The sequence below is a fragment of the Eretmochelys imbricata genome, chromosome 17 (genome assembly GCF_965152235.1).
Source record: "Eretmochelys imbricata isolate rEreImb1 chromosome 17, rEreImb1.hap1, whole genome shotgun sequence".
In the NCBI taxonomy this organism is placed as follows: domain Eukaryota; kingdom Metazoa; phylum Chordata; order Testudines; family Cheloniidae; genus Eretmochelys; species Eretmochelys imbricata.
Window position 1 is genome coordinate 19,275,209 of NC_135588.1, and position 23,334 is coordinate 19,298,542.

At 50.7% G+C, this 23,334-nt stretch overlaps 1 protein-coding gene across 6 annotated transcripts in view; it reads right to left on the bottom strand.

The window, feature by feature from the left end:
• DTX2 (deltex E3 ubiquitin ligase 2) overlaps positions 1 to 3,774 on the bottom strand; it is a 61,415-nt gene extending 57,641 nt beyond the window's left edge. For all 6 annotated transcript variants that reach the window (XM_077836981.1, XM_077836980.1, XM_077836979.1 and 3 more), the window contains exons 1-2: positions 3,689 to 3,774; positions 2,567 to 2,629 (exon numbers count right to left, since the gene is read on the bottom strand). The gene's annotated coding sequence lies outside the window, so the exon portion shown is untranslated. The remainder of the gene's footprint in view (positions 1 to 2,566; positions 2,630 to 3,688) is intronic.
• Positions 3,775 to 23,334: the final 19,560 nt, after the last annotated feature.

A 23,334-nucleotide genomic window follows, 5' to 3' on the forward strand; every position in this document is an offset into this window, starting at 1 on the left:
CTGCAAAATTCTAAATTCTCTCCACTACTACCGAAGCCAAGGGGAGCTGAAAGCACTCAGCACCTCCCAGGATCAGACCCTTCATCAGGAAGGTTTGCACTAAAGAAACAATGTCAACTCAAAGCTGGCCAGCAGTTCAGATTCTGTATAAACACGTTTATACCAAACCCAACAGACATGCATCCATTCATTTCTTTTCACTCCAGTGGAAAAGGGTTTTACACAGATATTTTAGGGTGCTGTTTAAATGCAAAACGAGAAACAGTTGCTTTTAAGCACACATTCTCTTGGGGGTGGGGTTTTCCACTGAGAGCCTGAAAGCAAAACGGAAGTTTCCACTTTTTGGCTTATATTATCTCAGCAAATATTTATTTGCCCAGGCTAAGAGAATTACTATAAACAATCAGCATGAACAGCAAAAAGAAAATTAGATTTTCAACACTAGTTCAATTTTAGTAAACCAAGTGCTCTTCGTAACATGGGTCAGGAATTCTGACTAGAAATATTATGAAGAAGTGGTCAGTGTCCTTTTAAAGAATCAAACTCAGAAATGACTATTTATATGGTCGATCCATATAAAAGGCCCAGTTAGGGAGGAAGAGTGGTCTGGTGGTTAGGACGCTACCCTAGGAATCTGGAAATGTGGGTTCAATTCCCTTCTCTACCACAGACTTCATGTATGACTCTGGGAAAGTCACCCTCTGCTTCTGTTTCTCAGCGGTAACACAGGAATAGCACAGGGTGTTGTGAGGCTCACAATCCTCAGATACTATAGCAATGGGCAGCCACATAATACCACAGATATTGCCTGCCAGGAACAACTGACAGTCTAAAGTCCAGAACCTACAACTGGACCCTTGTGGGTCCAAATGCAGGAGCAGGACCAAGGGCCTCATCCAGTAAACAGTACCAGGCATGGTGTCCCCATGGGAACACTGGTAGCATTTGCAGGATCAGACCCTGAGGAAGAAAAGTCCTACAGTTAAGACAAGGTAACATTTTCAAAGGTCACCTGGACATTTAGGGCATGTCTACACAGCAAGCAGGATCCCACGGCAGTGAGTCTCAGAGCCTGGGTCTACAGAATTGGGCTCACGCTACAGCACTAAAAATAGCGTGTAGATGTTCGGTATCTGAAGCTTAGGGAGTGGGGTCTTCAGAGCTGCAGCAGGATCCTGCTTGCTGGGTAGATGTACCCTATGTGCCCTAGATCTCATTGAAACTAAGTGAAAATGGGCCTTTAGCACTTGAAAAGTTAACCCCAAGTCAAAATTAATCTCATTTCTATAAAAGGCAGCTCCCACAGAACTTCCTTCCAAATATCAAAGCAAATTGCTTTAAAAGATGCAAGATTTAAAAAAATCTTTAGGTCCTAGACATTTCATAACTTTTGAGAATGAAAATAAATTGCTATCTTAAAGGGTCACCATCAGTTTAAAAACTGGCATCTGTCTGAAAGTGCTTTCCCAAGGAACAAATAAAGGCTGGGCTACCACAAATTGCTCTGATTGAACTAAACAGGTTTCTAAACAGATTTAGTTAAGTTGGCACAAACCCTTTGCAAGCTAAACTCATATCCGCCTCGCAACATGGACATCAGCTTAGGAGGAGCTGATTGTGAGTTAGCGTGCATTGGAGATGCACTGATTTAGTTCAGCCAGTGGAATTTCTGGGCATGGACTGGCCAAATGTTACTATAGTAGAAGGATGAAAGAGACGCAAGCCTTAGCTCCATTCATCGGTGCAGCTTACCCCAGCTCCAAGCAATGATACACTGTACTAGCTCACATTGTACAGCTTTGCCCATCCATGGGGTTTGCACGGGTGCAGCTATAATCAGGACAAAGCATCTCTCTGTTTTTACAGCTTCGACACTGACAGCACCTTGCGCATAGTCAGTTTCAGGGTTGCCATTCTAGTCAGTTTCCACTGTTGTGTGTGGAGGTTTTGCACACAGCAATGGGGGCAGGAGGGAGAAACATTTTAAAAAATAAGAACATGTGATTTTAAACCCACGCACTTTGGCAGGAGGACTTGGGCAGGTGTGAGATCTGAAACTGTTTTACTCATTCTTTTAAAAGTAACTAGCTTTAATTGGTGCCACTTTAAATTCTCAGCGTATAGTTATCTGGGAATGAACTGCGTGGACTGAGTCTCCCCTTGCATTTTAGGGGGTGTCTGCCATTAGCACCTGCAAGAGACCAGGGTCATATTTGAGTGGAGACAGTCGATATCGAAAATGAAAGGAGTGATGTTGAATGGGAGGTGCATGCTCGGCAAGGGGGAACAAACTGACAGATTGTTTGCAAAGCTGGGTGTGCACGCTGGAGGAGGCTGAAGGTGGTAGACACCCACAGCCCTCTAGGGAGGGGGACAGAGAGGGGTAATAGAGTAGGCTGGGCACAAGGGTTTTATGTCCCTGGAGCTGGAGAAGGCCTGTCAGATCCAAGTGGATGGGGTGATGGGGCGGGGGAAGAGAGAGGACTGAATAGTAAAGTGGGAGTAAAATCTCCAGAACACACAGAGGCTTTAAGTGCCCACCCAGAGTAATGAGACGTGCCCAAACCTGAGGAGCAGTTCCAGCGCCAGGCACAGACAAATCCCCTGACTCGCAGAGACACACTTCTCACTAGAGAAAGGAAGAAATGAAGGGATCAGTTACCTCCACCCAAATCACCAAGGGAACCTCAAGTTACTCCACCCATCACCTCCCTGCCCTCCCAGAGATACCCCACAGTGATCAGACCTCAGAGTTAGACCCCCATCCCACAACACTGCCCTCTGATTCTCACAGTGACTGAACCCCACCGTCACGCCCCCCCAACCCTCCTGCCTGGCCTCCACCCGCCCCCCAGGGGCCAGACTCCCCCCCCCCCGCCCTCCTGTTTGGCCTCCCCCCCCTCCAGGGGCCAGACTCCCCCCCCCGCCCTCCTGCCTGGCCTCCCCCCCCCCTCCAGGGGCCAGACTCCCCCCCCCCCCCTGCCTGGCCTCCCCCCCCTCCAGGGGCCAGACTCCCCCCCCTCGCCCTCCTGCCTGGCCTCCCCCCCCTCCAGGGGCCAGACTCCTCCCCCCGCCGTCCTGCCTGGCCTCCAGGGGCCAGACTCCCCCCCACCCGCCGTCCTGCCTGGCCTCCCCCCCCCCAGGGGCCAGACTCCCCCCCCCGCCCTCCTGCCTGGCCTCCCCCCCCTCCAGGGGCCAGACTCCCCCCCCGCCGCCCTCCTGCCTGGCCTCCCCCCCCTCCAGGGGCCAGACTCCCCCCCCCCCGCCGCCACCCTCCTGCCTGGCCTCCCCCCCCTCCAGGGGCCAGACTCCCCCCCCCCGCCGCCACCCTCCTGCCTGGCCTCCCCCCCCTCCAGGGGCCAGACTCCCCCCCCCCGCCGCCACCCTCCTGCCTGGCCTCCCCCCCCCTCCAGGGGCCAGACTCCCCCCCCCCGCCCTCCTGCCCGGCCTCCCCCCCCCTCCAGGGGCCAGACTCCCCCCCCGCCCTCCTGCCTGGCCCCCCCTCCAGGGGCCAGACTCCCCCCCCCGCCGCCCTCCTGCCCGGCCTCCCCCCCTTCCAGGGGCCAGACTCCCCCCCCCGCCGCCCTCCTGCCTGCCCCCCCCAGAGGTCAGACCCCCAGGTACCCCCCTTCTGCCCCCAGGCATCTCCCGGGACCCGCGCCGTTCAGAGGCCCGGGGCGCCCCTCACCGCCACTCCGGGCGCCGCTCCGCTCCGGCCAGCGCTGGGCAGGAGGCAGCGAGAGCTGCTGGGGGCAGCGCCTTCCCTCGCAGCCGAGACACAGCGCCCAGCGCGCATGCGCCCCCCGCGCGGGGCACCCTGGGACTTGTAGTACGGAGCGGCCATCGGCCTTCCCCCACCCCCCGCCTCTAGCTCGCCCTGCCCCAGCCTCAGCAGCAGCCACCCGCCCGGAGCTCGGGGGAGGAGGGGGACTCCTCCAGTCCAGTCTAGTCCAGTCCAGTCCCGCCACCGCTTTGGGGGCTTTTTGGGGGGCTCCCCCACTCCAGCCCACCCCCCAGTTTTGGGGGCTCTTTTGGGGGCTCCCCCAGCCTCCCCCAGTTTTGGGGATTTTATTGGGGCTCCCCCAGCCCATCTCCCTTCCAGTTTTGGGGTCTTTTGGGGGGGGTCCTCCAACTTCTCCTACTGCCACAGCTTTGGGGACTTAATGTGCCACGTCCAAACTCCCCCTCTCGTTTCTTTGGGGCCTCACTGGGGCTCCCCCAGCCCAACAGGCACTTTCTGGGCCTTTGAACCCCCCCCCCCCAGCAAATGTCCCCCCCCAATTCATTGCCTGATCCTCCTTGGAACCCACGTGTACGGGGAGTTTGCTGAGAGACCCATCCCAGCCCAGGTGGGAGGCGGTTCAAAGCCCCTCTCAGGCGAGTGCAGGTGGCCACTCCGTCCCAGCTGCTGCCTTATGAAAGCAGGACCCAGTTCTCAGCCACCCCTTCCTGTGCTTGGGACAGGCAGGTGCACAGTGTCACTGACCCCAGCTGCTCCAAAGCCATGAACCAACCCCCCGCCCCTGCCCCCAAATCATAAATTTGGCTTAAAAACCATGAGACTTGGGTTTATTTTTTTGCCTTCAGGTCACACGCTGGTCCCACTTTCAAGCTTTTCTCTACACCCAGAAAGCCTAGCCACTCACTTTTGATTGAAATGACAGCTGAGAGTCTCACATAATCACATGACTCTGGGTGCTGGGGCTTTAAGAAACACCACAAATATTGCGAGACTTGTAGCCTCCCAGCTGCTCTAACCATCTCGTTTCAAATCTTCTTTGAGTCTCTTCTCTTCTCTTCATCTCTTACTGGCACAAGGAGAGGGAAATAACATCTGTCCTACTGCATTTTCAGAGAGAGGTTGGATAAAAGCTGCTATACAAAATGTTATCAGATTCTATTGTATTATCAAGGCCTGACAAAAACAACCGGTTACAGAGACAGCTAGCGAGGCTGGAGAATGGGATTAAAGATGGATATTTTATGATCTGGGGCTTCCACCACAGAAAATCTAGTTTAAAAAAAATTGTAATCAGTCATCAGTAACTTGGTGTTTTACAGAAGATTTACTTATGCAGACTAATCTCAAATCTCTGTTAAATTTTCTGCACTGCTTAGCTCCTTAGCTCCCTGACATCAAACAGGCTTAATAGGACTGAATGAGAACCAGAGGCAGCTCCAACACCCATATCTGATGAACATGAATCGTTACATTTTTGCCTGTGGGTGATAAAGGCAGGATTATGGAAGCAGCACAAAGCAAGAGAATCACCTGGAAGATTAAAGAACTTTTATGTTCCCTGCCTTAAAGACAACAGCTGCAAAGAGAGAAAAAGATTTGTGTCTCCAAAGGAAAAATTGGAAAAGCATAGGGGGTGGAGTGTGTTAGTTTTCTCCCCTGCAAAATTCAGGGTCAGCTATAAAAGACTAAACAAAGTATTTTGCAGGGAACAGTCCTGCACGGGTAGGGGGAGCAGTGGACAACATGACTTTGCTCTTTCCCCCTTCTGAGTCTTTAGTAGTTTTTATTATGATGCCTTTTGTTGAAATCTTCTTCTTGCATGTGACCGGAGAGATACCAGTGCTGTTGCTTAGCAATTGATTTATAGCTCCAGCTTTCTTCTATGTTTTTGAACTGCTTTGGTTTCTCTTTTCTTTGGAATTAGTGAGGGTCAGATTCTGATCTCAGGAACAGGGGAGGAGGTTTTAAATGTTTTACAGATTCACCAAGCGTGCACATGTGTCTGCAAGTTTACAAAACATTTGGAAAAGTTTGCGAGATAAAGAACATAAGAACGGCCATACTGGGTCCGATCAATGGTCCATCTAGCTCAGTGTCCTGTCTCTGACGTTGGCCAGTGCCAGATGCTACAGAGGGAATGAACAGAACAGGACATCCATCCCCTGTCATCCAGTCCCAGCTTCTGGCAGTCAGAGGCTTAGCCAGAGCATGGGGTTACATCTGACCATCTTGGCTAATAGCCACTGATGGACCTGTCCATGAAATTAACTAATTCTTTTTTTGAACCCAGTTTTACTTTTGGCCTTCACAACATCCCCTGGCAATGAGTTCCACAGGTTGACTGTGCGTTGTGTGAAGAAATACTTCCTTATGTTTTTTCTAAATCTCCTGCTTATTAATTTCAGTGGGTGACCTGTGGTTCTAATGTTATGTAAAGGAATAAATCACGCTTCCCTATTAACTTTCTCCACACCATTCATGATTTTATAGACCATTATCTCCCCCCTTAGTCGTCTCTTTTCTAAGCAAAACTGTTCCGGTCTTATTAATCTCTCCTCATACAGAAGTCGTTCCATCCCCCTAATCATTTTTGTTGCCCTTCTCTGTATCTTTTCCAATTCTAATACATCTTTCTGGAGATGGGGCGACCAGAACTGCACACAGTATTCCAGGTATGGGTAGCGTGGGGGAGGCTGTATAAACACGGCACAGGGTACAGGTTCAGATTCATACTACAGTATTATTGTGCAGGCTTCAAGAGGCTGCATCGGGCAGAGCTGGAATAATAAGGAGGCTCTCAGTCAAACCTGAGGTGCACTGGCTGAGCTGTGTGTTGAGGATAGTTGGGTGTGACTGGAAGAAGAGGGTCAGCATTGAGGTGCATTGCCAGAGCTAGGTGAGGGGGGTTCTGGACTAAAAAGACCTGGGTGATGTTACAGATGGAGCGATATTAGCAGATCTGGGTGCAGGGCTGTGAAAGATCAGACTAAAGGTACATTGGCTGGGCTATTAGAAGACCTTGAGGGCTTGTCTACACTTAACATGCTACAGCAGTACCTCTGTCGTGATTTGGTGAAGACTCTACTGTCGGTGCAGGCTACACCAGGGGTTAAGTCAGTTTAACTGCGTCACTCTGGGCTATGGATTTTTCACACCCCTCAGCGATGGAGTTTGCCAACCTAATTTCCTAGCATAGACCAGGCCTGAGTCAGACCAACAAAGAAGTTGTGTGATGCACTCAAAGCTGGTTTTGGTCCTTCAAGGAGGAGTGCTCCTCTTCATGTCAAAGTGGATTTCGTAAAGACAACGTCTTCATCCATCGTGTCCGTCGTATGAACGTTTTGCTGGCTGCTGGTCCTAAATGTATTACTGTAGCCACTTGGTGATGTGGAACAACAGTCAATGTCCTCAGCCGACCTTCTACTTACTCAAGTTGTTAGCAAAGCCACACCATCAAATACAATTTGAGTACAGGGCCCAGTGGAATGAATGTCTGTTGAGATCTACCAGACTAACTTCATATCCCTGCAATATCTGCTGCTCACAAAGCGGGAAGAATTAGCAGGGGAAGCAAAAGTGGATGGGAACCTGGGAGGCAGTGACCATGAGAGGGTCAAATTCAGGATCCTGACACAAGGAAGAAAGGAGAGCAGCAGAATACGGACCCTGAAAAGCAGACTTTGACTCCCTCAGGGAACTGATGGGCAGGATCCCCTGGGAGAATAACATGACGGGGGAAAGAGTCCAGGAGAGCTGGCTATATTTTAAAGAATCCTTATTGAGGTTACAGGAACAAACCATCCCGATGTGTAGAAAGAATAGTAAATATGGCAGGTGACCAGCTTGGCTTAACAGTGAAATCCTTGCTGATCTTAAACACAAAAAAGAAGCTTACAAGAAGTGGAAGATTGGACAAATGACCAGGGAGGAGTATAAAAATATTGCTCGGGCATGCAGGGATGAAATCAGGAAGGCCAAATCACACCTGGAGGTGCAGCTAGCAAGAGCTGTTAAGAATAACAAGAAGGGTTTCTTCAGCTATGTTAGCAACAAGAAGAAAGTCAAGGAAAGTATGGGCCCCTTACTGAATGAGGGAGGCAACCTAGTGACAGAGGATGTGGAAAAAGCTAATGTACTCAATGCTTTTTTTGCCTCTGTCTTCATGAACAAGGTCAGCTCCCAGACTGCTGCACTGGGCAGCACAGCATGGGGAGGAGCTGACCAGCCCTCTGTGGAGAAAGAAGTGGTTTGGGACTATTTAGAAAAGCTAGATGAGCACAAGTCCATGGGGCCAGATGCGCTGCATCGGAGAGTGCTAAAGGAGTTGGCAGATGTGATTGCAGAGCCATTGGCCACTATCCTTGAAAACTCATGGCAATCGGGGGAAGTCCCAGACGACTGGAAAAAGGCTAATGTAGTGCCCATCTTTGAAAAAGGGAAGAAAGAGGATCCTGGGAACTACAGGCCAGTCAGCCTCACCTCAGTCCCTGGAAAAATCATGGAGCAGGTCCTCAAGGAATCAATTCTGAAGCATTTAGAGGAGAGGAAAGTGATCAGGAATAGTCAGCATGGATTCACCAAGGGCAAGTTATGCATGACTAACCTAATTGCCTTCTATGACGAGATAACTGGCTCTGTGGATGAGGGGAAAGCAGTGGACGTGTTATTTCTTCACTTTAGCAAAGGTTTTGACACGGTCTCCCACAGTATTTTTGCCAGCAAGTTAAAGAAGTATGGGCTGGATGAATGGACTATAAGGTGGATAGAAAGCTGGCTAGATTGTCGGGCTCAATGTGTAGTGATCAATAGCTCCCTATCTAGTTGGCAGCCGGTATCAAGCGGAGTGCCCCAAGGGTCGGTCCTGGGGCCGGTCTTGTTCAATATCTTCATTAATGATCTGGAGGATGACGTGGATTGCACCCTCAGCAAGTTTGCAGATGAAACTAAACTCAGAGGAGAGGTAGATACGCTGGAGGGTAGAGGTAGGATACAGAAGGCCCTAGACAAATTAGAGGATTGGGCCAAAAGAAATCTGATGAGGTTCAACAAGGACAAGTGGAGTCCTGCACTTAGGACAGAAGAATCCCATGTACCACTACAGACTAGGGACCGAATGGCTAGGCAGCAGTTCTGCAGAAAAGGACCTAGGGGTTACAGTGGATGAGAAGCTGGATAGGAGTCAACAGTGTGCCGTTGTTGCCAAGAAGGCTAACGGCATTTTGGGCTGTATAAGTAGGGGCATTGCCAGCAGATCGAGGGACGTGATCGTTCCCCTCTATTTGACATTGGTGAGGCCTCATCTGGAGTACTGTGTCCAGTTTTGGGCTCCACACTACAAGAAGGATGTGGAAAAATTGGAAAGCGTCCAGCGGAGGGCAACAAAAATGATTAGGGGACTGGAACACATGACTTATGAGGAGAGGCTGAGGGAACTGGGATTGTTTAGTCTGCAGAAGAGAAGAATGAGGGGGGATTTGATAGCTGCTTTCAACTACCTGAAAGGGGGTTCCAAAGAGGCTGGAGCTCAGCTGTTCTCAGTGGTGGCAGATGACAGAACAAGGAGTAATGGTCTCAAGTTGAAGTGGGGGAGGTTTAGGTTGGAAATTAGGAAACACTATTTCACTAGGAGGGTGGTGAAACACTGGAATGGGTTACCTAGGGAGGTGGTGGAATCTCCTTCCTTTGAGGTTTTTAAGCTCAGGCTTGACAAAGCCATGGCTGGGATGATTTAGTTGGGGATAGGTCTTGCTTTGAGCAGGGGGTTGGACTAGATGACCCCCTGAGGTCCCTTCCAACCCTGATATTCTATGATTCTATGATCTGGGACCAAGAAACAGGACCACTAGAAGTTGACACCATTACAAGGGACGGGCTTAAGGGAAAGGGCTCAAAACGTGACTGGTATTAAAGAGGTATCTTTTTTAAACTGTAGACAGCATGTCAAATATTGGTGAGAGTTCTCTATCTGATAGGAGACAATATCATCCACTGTGAACTCCCAGGGTTAATGCGGTTTTCTATCACGATGCAGCAGGACTTTAGAGGAGCAGCTCCTCATTGGAACCACCGGAGCTATGACAATTCACGCCAGCTGAGGACCTACCCTGGGATATATCTATGGTTCCACAATTTCCAGAACAGCCCAGGGAACAAAACAGGAGACCCGACCAAAGACTTGGTTATGATCAACTGTCCTTGGGCCAGATTCAATCAGCTTGAATAGTTGCCATGAGTTCGCACAGTGTAACTGAGGTGAGAATCTGGGCCCTGTTTCTGGAGGCTCTGGAGATGCCCAGGGAACACTATCTGACCACTCGGTGAAGACATGGATGGATGGAATGGTACCAGATGACTCCGACATCATACGTGTGGTTGTTGCTAAATCATCAGACTGTTCTTCAAAGCTGTCTGATGAAGCAATTTGTGATCCACCCTGGTCGTAAAGATAAGGTTCTCCTTGGACAAACTCCAATCTATTACATTTGTGTGCATCCACAAAGATCCTGGAAGCTCATTGGTGATAATCCTCAACTTGCTGCCTGCTGACAGCACGCCTTGCAGATAAGGATGTGATGTCTCACTTTGCATCTCCCTCTGAACTTTGGCCGGACAATTTGCATTCCAAAGACAGGTTGCACTAACCAGAGCCCAAGTGTTCAGATTGTCAACCCAAACAGCTGTAAAGATATGGCTCTACACACCAGGGCCACATTTACAAACCTTAGAAAGGGTCTTCCTGAACCGCCCTTTAACAGATGAAGAAGTTATGTTGCGTATCCAGAAAACAAGTTCTGCATTTGGTCGTCAGCAGAACGGGTGTGCAAGCAGGGTGAGATCTGCTTTTGTACAAACAGGGCTCCTTTCTGTGTGCTGCGGAGACGTGATCTTGCTACCAGAGCCCTATCAGAGAGCTCAGTGGTGTTTACATGAGACATCTTCATTGACACCTGGGCATAAAGTGTCAAGGTAAAATAGCCAGCAACGCTGTATTGGAGCACAAGAGTCTAACGACACCTTTGTATTAGAGAAGCACAGAGAGGCCCCAGACGAGATCGAGTCTCCATTGTGCTGGGTGCTGTACAAACACAATAAGAGACAGCCCCTGCCTCAAAGAGCTGAGCCTCTACATTGACAAGACAGGATTTTCATCCTTGTTTTACAGCTGGGAAACTGAGGCAGTGAAATCGCTGGGAGTTGGGAGCCTAAATGCCTTTGACAATCCAGGCCAAGAGGGTAAGTGATTTGTCCCAGGCCATATGGGAGGTTTGCAGCAACGCTGGGGGCTGCACACAGAGCTGCTGAGTCTGAGTTGAGGGCTTTAACCACAAGGCCAGCCTTCCAGTCTGCTAAGAGGTAGCTGAGAGAGATGAATGCTGGTTTGGGATTGCCTTTGGATGTTTAGATGGGGAACTCTTTGGGAGCTGGGACTGTCTAGCACTATGTGTACGGACAGCACCCAGCACGATGGGGCCCAATCTCTGGCAGCATTGGCACAGAGCCATGCCGGATACAGGGGCCCAGATCCGCACCTCACTCCCATTGATTTCACGGGCGTCAGGTGCCTAAAAACCTTCGAGGATGTGGGCTGCAGAGACTCCCTTGTTGCATGTCACATTCCTAGGGCCAGCACAACTCCGCATTCCCTCCCACGCTGCTCCGTGGGTGGACACTTCCCGATACCCCATACACACGTACCCAGCTATCCAAATCACCCTGCCAAAGCACAGACTGAGAACACCCAGCGTGGGAGAGTCTGTTGTTAGCGCAGTCAGTAGACAGGAACCGGCTAGCTCAAGATTTGTCCTCGCCTTGGTTCTTTTCTTGCAGCAGGACCATAGGGGCTGAGTTAACTTCTCCATGATGACCACCTCCCACGTGTTTTTGAACCAAGGACCTGTACTAAGGTATATAAACCCTCATGCTTCAAGCTCTGCTAAGTGATGCGGGTTAGGTTGATACTTCAGGGAGGAAACGAATCACACAGGGCCTGTCTGTATAAGGATATTGACCAGGATAGCAAAAGGACTTTAAATTCACACCCTACCTGATTTGGGCATAACTCCCATGCAAACAAGTCCGAAGTGATAGCAGTTAGGAAGAAACTTCCCCTGCAGGCAGGTCATTAGATTTGTACTTCCCCTGACGCATCTGGTGCTGCTCAGAGACAGAATAGCGGAGAAGGTGGATCATGGCTTTGCTAAGATGTGGTCTTGTCTTCTGGCCCCCCCGGAACCAGCTGATGCTTTTGCTACTGGAGAAAGGCTACATCTCTGTCCCTAGGAAGTGGCTGTTGTGCTGTGGTGGGCAAGATGCCAGCCTGCAGCCCTCTTGGCTTCTCTTCCTGGCTCTGCTGTTAAATCGATGGCTGAGTCACCGAGGATAAATATTTCAGAAATGGCCCTGGATTGCGGGTGCTGAACGTGAGACACCCAGGGCCTGATTTTCAGAGATGCTGAGCCCTCCCACTGCCCCAACAACTCCAGCTGAAGTCAGTGGGAGTTGCAGGGGCTCGGTGCCACTAGAAAGCTACCCAGGGTGTCATGTTGGGTGCCTAAAAACACAGATATTCCAAATAGGTATCCCATAATTTGACTACTGTGGCATAAGTGGCTGGGCCAAAGTCACACATCAAGCCAATGGCCGAGCTAAGAATAGAACCCAGGTCTTCTGTGCCTCAGTTCCCCCACCTTTGTACAGTTCTTGGAGATGTATGGGTGGAAAGATCTTAGAGCTAAACATTTTAGGGCAGATCCTCAACTGGGGTAAATTTCCTCTTGTGCTCTAGCTCTCCTGGGCTGGCTGGTGGTTCTGGAGTGACACTCTAGTTCACAACTGCTTTTCCCTAGGTTGTTTCCTCACCCCTGTTGTTTTCATTTGTTGTTCGTTTGCTGCTCCATGGTTGGCTAAAGGCAGATGTTGCTGAGCTTGCCCCATGCATACTTTGCCTGTTGCTTTAATGTCCCAGGAGCAGGCAGCCTGGCAGTCTCATTTGGAGCCAGGGCTGGGAACAACTCGGAGTGGAGCTCAGGTTCAACCTCTTCCTAAACTAACTCCTGCTGGAGCGCTTTCGGATTCCCCCTGAAAACTGGTGCCACCTAGTATACAGAGCTCTGCCCCGCCGCTAAAAAACAACCCCCACAAAAGTAGTTAGCAGAGCAGGGCAGATTCTAGGGGTGGGCGAGGGCAGGACAGGGTGTTATCGTTAGACCAAATGGAACACAGGGCCTTTTCCTGGTTTTGCTTCAGGGGAGGTGAGTTTGCAGCCCTCATGCTTCACTTGGGCGGGATCCATGTGGGGGTGGAAGGGGAACAGAGCAGTGCCAGCTATGCGTTGACTTCCAAGAGACAGCCTGGTCGGTACACCTTGGAAAGCAGCCGCCCACATCACTGCCTAGCACATGCTGCAGATGGGAACGTACGGGCTGTAACTTCTTAACCCATGTGCCTTGGTGGGTCGGTGGCTTCCGGGATTGAAATGGATCTTAAACTGCCTGAGCTAAAAGAAAAGGAGGACTTGTGGCACCTTAGAGACTAACACATTTATTTGAGCATAAGCTTTTGTGAGCTACAGCTCACTTCATAGGATGCATTCAGTGGAAAATACAGTGGGGAGATTTAAATACACAGAGAACATGAAACAATGGGTGTTACCATACACACTGTAACGAGAATGGATGAAGTAAGCTGTAGCTCACGAAAGCTTATGCTCAAATAAATTGGTTAGTCTCTAAGGTGCCACAAGTCCTCCTTTTCTTTTTGCACATACAGACTAACACGGCTGCTACTCTGAAACCTGTCATTATGCAAGGCACTGAATTTAGCCGTATGGAGTGGAAATCTATCAACTTCATGAAAAAACTCGTACAGATACAGACAGACATCATCTTCCTTTCCAAATGCAAACAGATGGACATCATACCAAAAGGACTGAAGGTAAAAAATCCATTCTCGTTACAGTGTGTATGGTAACACCCATTGTTTCATGTTCTCTGTGTATATCAATCTCCCCACTGTATTTTCCACTGAATGCATCCGATGAAGTGAGCTGTAGCTCACAAAAGCTTATGCTCAAATAAATTTGTTAGTCTCTAAGGTGCCACAAGTACTCCTTTTCTTTTTGCCTGAGCTAAGAGACCCACTGCCAGTGTTTTCCCCAGGAACTGAAATGAGAGCGGTGTTGACCACCGGGGGTGGGGAATTCAGAGGGAAGGTTCACCCCAGGCTCATCAGCCTCCCTTTGTGCCCCAGCCATGACACTAAGGGGGTGTGGAGTACGTGACAGCAGCTCTGTAATAATTCATGCTGGAGGCTGACCTGGTATTGGGGATATTTTCTGTTTGAATAGAGGGGTCTAGGCACGGCAGTAATATTAATCCCAGTTGAATAGAGGCCTGTAAGGAAAACAAGCATGAAGGACACAGAGTGGCTCAAGATAAGTCCTGCAGGCCTGTCTGCCCAGCTGGGGAAGGACTGACCCCACCCCAGAGTCTAGTTCAGGCTATTAGGGCTTCAGCTTTATTTCTTGCATGTAAAACTGGTAACACAAGTTCCACCTTTCAGGCCTTCCCCCGACCTACCAGAGCTCTCTCCCCACCTGACCCCCTCTGGCTTTGATAATCCCCTATCCCTAGCCGAGCAGCCTCAGCCGGGAGGTAACTGATCCATCACAGGTGAGGCTCAGCCCAGGTCCCCTTCAAGGGCCAGCCAGCCTGTGGCAAGCCACTTTGCGGCTCCCCCTCCAGGTTGGGAAGAGAGAGACAGCGCCTGCACTAGATGCTGTGAAGAGTCTGTCTCTGGGTTCCATCCAGCTTGCACAACTGCTTTTGATGGGCAGAGCCAAGGCCTGGGACCCACTCGATCAAAAGGCTGGAGCAGTTTGGAAAGGAACACGCTCTCTCGGAGGGGGAGTTGGTCAGGTCTTGACACACAGGACCTGCTGGGGTGTCTGAACGTGAGGGTTGCCAGCAGGGGATGGGAAGCTTCTCGGTAAGACGGAGGTGTGTAGAATCAGCAGACTGTTGTTTTAAAATTCTTTTCCTCTAAATGCTTTGTTCCGAGGGTTAAAACCAACGACACTCCGGTTTCCAGAAGGCTGTCTGCTCCTGTTCACCCCGCTCAGACTCCCGAACGGAAAACCAGCAGCGGCCAAACCCAGACTGGACCTGCTGGGTCAGAACAGTCAGTCCCCAGGGTGCCGTAGCCCAGTCTGAGAATGGAGAAGTAAAGGCATGATGATACCCGATGCGGTGCTCTCAGAGAACAGAGAGAAGCCAGAGCTGCAGCTAGTCCTGCCATCATGACAGGCTGCACAGGGGCAAAAGCAGTGGGGCCTGGGCACTCCCCCTGGGCACCCCCCTGCACCAGCTGGTATGGCAGTGGCTCCATCCCCCTAGTGCCCCTCGGGAGTTAACTTGGAATCCTGCCCAGCTGCTAGGGCAGAGATGGGCAAGGGGCAGCAGCTTGGATCTTCACCAGCCCTGATCTCCGCTGAAATGGGGCTTTTAAACGACAGACCTTCTGTCGGTGCTCAGCGATGGGGGGCCGTGGAGGTACCGAGATAGATACGGATGAATGCAGGTCTGTGCTGAGGTGTCCGAGATGGGAGGCTGCACCCCTCCCCTAGGCTGGCCCTGCCAGGGGCTGGCTCGGCTGCCGGCGCAGGCTGGAGCCGCTTTAGGGGCGGCTCGAACTCGCACTCCGCTGCGGCAGCACCTGTGGGGCTGTCCCCGCCCTGCCGAATCGAAGGGCTGCCGGAGGGTCCCCAGAATGCCCCCTGTGTCGAGGAGCCTCCCCTGGGGGGTCCTGGTGCCTCTTTGAATGATCCCCAGCCTGGCAGGTGGGAAGGGACCCGGGCTGCTCCCTGCCCCCTTCCAGCCCGTGGTGTGCGGTTTCTACGCTCCCACCCGAGATCAGAGGCTGGCAGCCATGTGGGTAGGTAGCACTCCCCGGAGTCCCCTCCAGGCAGCCCCTTTTCAACAAGGCGTCCTTGGGCTGCTCTTTCTCCCCTGGCCAGGGTGGCTTCTGCAGCAGGAAGCAGATTACCAGGGACAAACAAAGGTGATTTTGTTTAGGACGGGGATGGGCACCTCTGACTGAGATGCTTCTGAGTGCAGCTGTCTGCCAGCAGCATTTCGTGGGCACGTCAGCTGCTGCTCCAGCCTTTCTCTCCTCTGCCCTTGTCCTTCCTTCAGCATTTACTAGCGCACACAGGTTTCCGAAAACATGTAAAAAATGGAAATGAATCAATCCATTCACAAAAATCAAATAAAAGCCCCCTCAGCTGCACCTGTGCAGTGCTTGGTAAATGTGAATGGGGGACGGGCATTGATGGCTCCCCACCGCCTTTCTGCTCCCTTCTCCTCCATCTTGGAGCTGCTGGGAGACACATCAGTTCCTGGCGCAAATTAGAGCAGTCTTGGGGCTGCTCTAACTTGCACCAGGAGATAATGGTTCCTAAGGAGCTATTCGGCTGGCCAGGATTGCCACAGTGCATCGTGCTACACCCTTGTCCTGACCACTCCTAGAACATGCCCTGTGCCAGCTGAGGATTGTCCTACACTAGGGAATCTGCAGCAGCTGCCAAAGGGGACTTAAGAAGGACTGATTTCAGAGTAACAGCCGTGTTAGTCTGTATTCGCAAAAAGAAAAGGAGTACTTGTGGCACCTTAGAGACTAACCAATTTATTTGAGCATGAGCTTTCGTGAGCACGAAAGCTCATGCTCAAATAAATTGGTTAGTCTCTAAGGTGCCACAAGTACTCCTTTTCTTTTTAAGAAGGACTGAGTTTGGCTGTCTGGGTGGAGTGTCGCTGTCCAGAGGCAGAATAACTAGCTCTGGCCCTGATCCTGCTCTCACATGAATGCAGGTGAAAGGAGAAGTGGGCCTTCTCTTTCCAGGCAGGAAAAGCGAAAGGGACAGAAACGAAAAGATGGGGTTAAAGGGACTGGAAAATGATCCCAAGCGAAAAAGGAGCTCAAAGAACGTGGCAGTCCTTTACTCCATATGGCGATGGACCATCCACTGTGCTAACCAGTGGCAAAGAACCACAACCCAGATTCAGATCCTAAGTCCCTGGGACACCCTCTGGGATTAGTGTCGCTTGGGCAGCAGATCCAGCCTGCTGCAGTGGGAACGCCAGCAGCCGGTGCCCGGTCCATCTGGGTAAGTGAAAGTGTCCCCCTCTCCAGTCTTAGTGGTTCTGACTGGTTCCTGAGCTTGTAACTCCACGGGGACCTGTAGGTGTTTGTTCCCCGTGATCCTTGCCAGCAGTGCGGGTGGCTTTTGGTGTGGCCACCTGCCTCACTAGCTAAAGACCTGAACCATGCCTCTGCCCTGTATCCTCCCAACTCAGCAAAAACCGGCCTGGCTCTTTACATTGCACTGTCCCCTAGCTAAAAAGCACCATGATATGTCCTGGTAGCTTTGCAGCAGTTCCAGAGCATGCTCTCTCCTGCTCCTCTCCCCTCATTGTGGTGACTGCCCCTGTAGAAGACCCCTCAAGACAGCAGCCCTGGGTCCTGCTCACACCACTAGGGGAGTGGTCTGCTGGAGCTTCCAGAGGGAACAGCGAGGTGCTCCATTCCCTTGTCTGCTGTGCTGGACGTGAGAACGGACTTGATCAGTTGGCAGAATCCTGGCCAGGCCGGAGACTTCTCTTGCTGTGTGAGCTCCCTGAATATTAGCAGAGTCCTGGTGATTCCCTAGACAGCAGGTTCTAGCAAGTGAGGGTCTTTCTCTAGTTCAGCAAACAGAATACATTTGTCCCACCTGGCATCCATAGTGTTGCTGACGTAGCTGCTGATCATGCTCCCCTGACAGTGCAAGGATCGGGGTGGGGGTGTTCTCTGGTCCCCAGACCCGCTTTGGTGCAGGGCCTGGCACTGCCAAGCAAGGTGGCACCAACACCATGGAAGTAAAGAGATTAGAAGTAGTACAGTCTTGATTCATCATGAAATTCCCCCTGAGAGTTTATATGATCAACAGTGTAGTGCCCAGGACTTCTTCAGGCTGCTGGTCTGATCCCTGAGTTCTGGACTTAAGGAGATTGGGTGTGGGGTGTTCAAACTTGGGATTTAGATCTTGATCCAGTTTTGATGTAGACTATTTATAGTCCTGACGCCCCCAGCAAAAGGCCAGGATGGCCAGAAGTGTAGCAAAGCTGAGGCAAACTAGACTTTAAATGCAACGCTCTTGCATGTGCGAGCTGCCTAATTAAAACTCCGACGTTACTGGAAAGGAGACGTTAAATGCCTAATTGCTAATTACTGAGTCCAGAGATTAAAGTCATAACAGATGGTTAACAGTGCGATTAGTGACACTTGTATTCGGATCCTGGCTTGAAAACAAAACAAAGGAGTTTAAAGAGAGAACTCTAAGGGGGTGGCTCCTGTGTCATTGAAGACAGTGGCAAAATCCCCATAGACTGCAATGGGACTAGGAGCAGACCCTGTGTTCACAGCCTGTATTCAAGATTTGCTAGTTAGATACTGGTCAGTTTGGGTTCATAACATCCCCCGGATCTTGGTCCTCTCCTGTTCTCTAAGGATCCGTATTTCAGAGTGTGCACAGAGCAGGTACTTCAGATATTCTGCATCTTTCTCAGAACATCCAATCCCACCTTCCTCACTGCTCAGGATTTGGCCCTTTGGCTTCTTGACAAGAATAGACCAAATTCAGCCCTGGTGTAAAGCAGCGCATCTCTCAGTGCAGTCAATGGGAGTCGTTCTTCTGTACCAGCTCACGTTGACAAAAGTACAAGGCGCGTAGGGATCAGTCATTGGAGCGTTGGTGGCAGGAGCATGCTTGGCTGAGGACACCTTCCATGCAGGACACACGTTTCGTGTGTTGGCATCATCCATACGTGATCCTTGCACATTGCACAGATACATGGGCAGGGCTGGACACGACCCATTATCTGTAACACAATCACAACAGTATTATTTGTAAAGCATTTTCTCTGGCCCATGCCCCATCTCCCACCCCAGCAAGGTGCTCAGGAAGTGCTGTAGGAATTCAAAGATTATATAGAAAATGAAAAATAAGCACACTGGCCCCGTTAAAGAAGGGGCCCAAACGTGACTCCACCGGCAATGCTCTGGGAAATAAATGGGTTTTCAATAGAACTGGTTGGAAAATGCAGAGGATTTATGGATTTTTTTAAAAAAAAATTTGAATACTAGCAAATTTCGGCTGAAAACTGAAATACTTTGATTTGGCAATTCTGTCACAGTGCCTCATACTGCCATTTTCCTGTATAGGCTGGGCTCCCTGGTTAGACTACATCACCCATGATGCACCACGGTGTCCCCTCTGGGAGAGCATGAGTGATGCATCATGTGAGTCACTGGGTGGGTGCATCATGGGAGATGTAGTCTGGCTGGGTAGCCCACCCCATAGAGGAGAATGGCAGCATGAGGCACTCTGAACTACAACTCCCCGGGCACAGTGGCAGCATTTCCAAATGGAAATATTTTGGTTTTCAGGCATTTTTTTTTCTAAATTAAAAATCTAATTTTTCCATGGAAGGCAGACACTTTTCATACACACACACACACACACACACAAACATTTAACCGAAATCCCAATTTTCTGTCCAAAACCAGTTTAGGCAGAAATTTTTCAACCAGACTGGTTTCCAAAAGCGGTTTAAAGCCAGGAGGCTTGGATGGGCTGCATGTCAAGGGGAAGTGATTCCACTCACTGTTATCTACCGGTTTGGAAGATGCTCAGTGGGGAACAATACTTCAGCCGCAGAGGGTGACATGTAAGTGACATGTGCGTACATGGGTGTGCCTGAGTTCAGGGAAGTCTAAGCTATTGTAAGGTGCACACTGAAGGGCAACGAGAGAGGGACATAGCAAGAACCCCAGCCAACGGGGTAAGGGTGAAATCATGGATTCCTCCCTGTTGTGTCTTTGCTCTTTAGACACCATTCAGAACATGAGGAAACCACAGCAGGGTTCCAAATAACCATGTTTCCGAACTTTCAGCAAACATACAAGGCCTAGCTACATAGAGCCCTGCTGCTGGGGCGGCTTCCTCAACAGAACACAGTGAGCGCCACGAGAGGACTCACGCCCCACTTAAAGGGATACTACCCAGTTCCTATACACTCCACTTGCACCTTTTTCTGGCCCCTTTGCGCTTGAGTGAAACAGGTTTAGACTCCTGCCCATTCTCCTAATTCCGCAAGTTGGCCCTCGATTATTATTTAAGGAGAAAAAGCGGAAGTGTAGCGTGCAGTGGAATGGAGGTGGATGGGGAAAGGGTGTAACACTTCAATGCACACGCCGAATATGCCTGACTTGGTGCAGCCAAATGAAAACCAGTCACCCAAGGAATTCGATTGCCCCCTGCTTAGTAGCCAGGGGGGATGAAGCATAGCGCAGAACTATGGGCAGAAGAGGAGAATCACCATTGGTGTCAAGTCACCATTGTGCCCTCCTGATGCTGGGCTGTTCAGGAGGCTGTAGGGCCCCCCCGTGTAACTTCAGGCTTGTCTACACTGGAAACGCGACAGCGATGCAGTGTTCAGCGTAGCCGCTCCCTACAGAGACAAGAGCGGTTCTGCCATTGGCATAGGTAATCCAACTCCCCGAGAGGCGGTAAATAGGCCGATGGAAGAAGTCTAGCACCGTCTACACCAGGGGCGAGGTCGGCTTAACTGCATTGCTCAGGGGTGCAGGTTTTAAATATGCATGAACCTAACTCTTTAGTGTAAACTCTTTAGTGTAGACCAGGCCTTAGACAGCTCAGAAGGCAGCAGCCTCCCTAGGTTGCTGTATGGGCCGCAGTGCTGCCCAGAATCTCCTCCGGGCTGTGCAGTGTAGCCATATCCTCCTCATGCCTCTGTAGCCCCCATCCTCACCCCTGGCACAACCATTGTGGCAGAGCTTACAAGGGGCTCCTTGGAGGACAACCTGTCTTCCACAGTTCCTGCACCAGGAGAATCCTCCCCCAGCTGGAACGCAGGATTTTAGGGCTCCTTCACGCCTGCTCTGTCCCTTTTACCCGGTGTAAATGGGCTGGACTCCGAGGAGTGCAAGGCTGTCGGCTGGCAATCCTGCATACGCTGTGCCCACTAACCAAGGGGTCATCAGACTCTGCGACCCCTTCCCTGCTGGTGCATCACAGCCGCTGGCCATCCCGAGGGATCTGGCCAACGTGCATGAAGCTAGCAGAACGGTTAGCGCAGACTACCAGTGGAGGCATTTTGTAGGAGAAGAAAAAATACAAATAGAAATGCCTTCAGTATGTGGTCTCCCCTCCTCCAAGACGCTAAATCAGCCTCCACTTTTCATCAGCAGAGCTAGAACCCAACATAAGAGGGTATCTCTTGCCTGCCTGCCTGAAACCCGAGTCATTCCCCACCCCACCATGTCTCTTTAAACATGTCCCTTTCCCCCTCTTTCTCTCTTTCTTCTTCTTTCCCTCTTGAGAAAACCCACCCCAGGATGTGATCCTGTAAATGCAGGGCTGTTTCCACACTATAGCGCTTTAAGTCAACTTCACATCCAACAGCAGCAACTTCCATTCCCGAAAGGTGAACGCGACGACAGATTGGAGCTCGTTGGTTGCCGGGTGAAACATTTTTTCCCTCTTCCTACTTTTTTCCCCTTTCATTTGCAAAAAAAAATTCTCCCCAAAGTTTCCTTCCTTTCCTCCTGGTTTCCTGGTGCCGGGTGGGGGAGGCAGGGAGTGACTTCTGTATTTATTTATTTTTATTCCTTTCGTTAACTAGCCAGCTCTTTTCTTTATTTCAAAAGAAGAGATTTATTTGTGGGATTTTATAGAACCATCACTGCACTGGAAAGAAAATACCAAGCAGGTACGTGATTTTTATGGCACTCCCTTTTTATGTTTATCAGTGTGATCATTACCCATCCATAGCACTTGGGCAGGGAAATGGAGCTGGAAAGAGTTTACTTTTTAATGAGCGTGTTTAAATAGTTTAGAGAGGAGACATGGCTACGAAGAGAGATGGATCCAACCCTAGAACAATGAAAGACAGGCTCATTTCTCTATCCAATGCATTTCCAATTCACGCCGAAGGCAGGATTTTTAAATGAGCTGTTTTAAAGCACCGTTTGTTTGATATCAGATTTATGAATTTGTGGAATGACAGTGTAGGGACTTTCTATGCCCTGTGCGATATCAATGTTGCTTTGCATGTAGGTTACTCCAGATGCCCTGTCCAGTATTTCGGTGAGGGCATAGGTTGTGAGCAATATATCAACTCTGGGTGTAGAATACATGCCAGTTTTTTAAAGATGGTTCTATAACACATTGGGCTCAGAAAGCCTCCTGGATGGAAAGGGTGCTTGTTGCAGGGTTGTGATAACCAGTACTGGATTAAAGCTAATTTTCGATCAATGGGGATTCATGAAGGGGTTTCCCCTGGGGTTTAAAGAAGAGTGGGTGTAATCCTGAATCGGGGGGCTGAGAGCTGAGGAGGCTGGTGCCGGAGGAGGATTGGGAGCCGGGATCCATTAAGTGAATTGCTGCCGGGCACTTGACACACACAAGCAACACAGTACAGGCTGGGTGTTGCCACTGCAGTCTGGTAAGCGGAGGGTGGCATTTTAATGGTTAAAACCGGCTGGTGCCCCTGCCAGGGGCTGTCCATCGCTCTCTGGCTCTTTCACAAAAGTCACCGATGATGATCATTCGTAGGGAAGGCGATTAGGAAAGACTGCTCCACCTCCCCCGTCTGACTGCATTAAAGCAGGCGGGGAAGGGCAGATGGCACTGGGAGCTGTGCTTGTTGGGGGAAGGCTGGGATGGTTTCCTTTCAGCCTGGCCACACGTCCTCCCTTGGTAGGGAACAGGTATGTGCCGCTGGCCCAGGAGAGCCTCATCTGCCCTCTTTCAGCCAGTCTAGGCTTGAGGGCGGGGCGGGCCGGGCAGGACAAAAGGTGCCATTATTCGGAATGGAGCCTTGGCACATTAGGGATGAATGGAGTATTGAAAAACACACCAGTGGGGACAAGATTATTTTTCATCCCTTCATAACGGAGCCGTTTGTCTGCTGGCGGGTCCCCGCTGCGAGCTCGGCGAGCAGCATACGAGCAAGGAGAGCGCAGGACGTCGGGAATTCTCCACGGCGGCACACCCCGTACATTACAGCGCTCGCTCCGTTTTCTATAGATCCGCATGACGGCGCTTGCTCCGTCGTGCCGCTCGGTCTAAAGCGCTCGCTCTGTTGTCTGTAGGTCTCCAGGGTCTTTAGTTCTACAGTGCAAACGCAGCACCTGTCTGGGAGGTCGCCCATGACCACATAAACCAGGCTTTGGTTGTATCACGTCGGGGCGTCTTTCCAAGGCAGCGAATGGAATTCAGGTTTGGGTGGGTGTTTCTGAATCGATCTTTAACTTGTAAGGAGCAAAGTCGGGTTGGAAGCTCGGTTGCTCATTTGAAGCTTTTCTGAACCCCTCTTCACTCCATCGGGTTTGTGATTTCACCCAGTTTGGTTTCCTGGGGAGATGTTTGGGGCTGGTCACTTCTGGCTGGGTCACAAGCCCTCACTGGATAGGCCTGTCTTGCGGTATTTCTGGGCTGCTCTTCCGGCCCCTCCAAGCCAAGAAGCATGGAA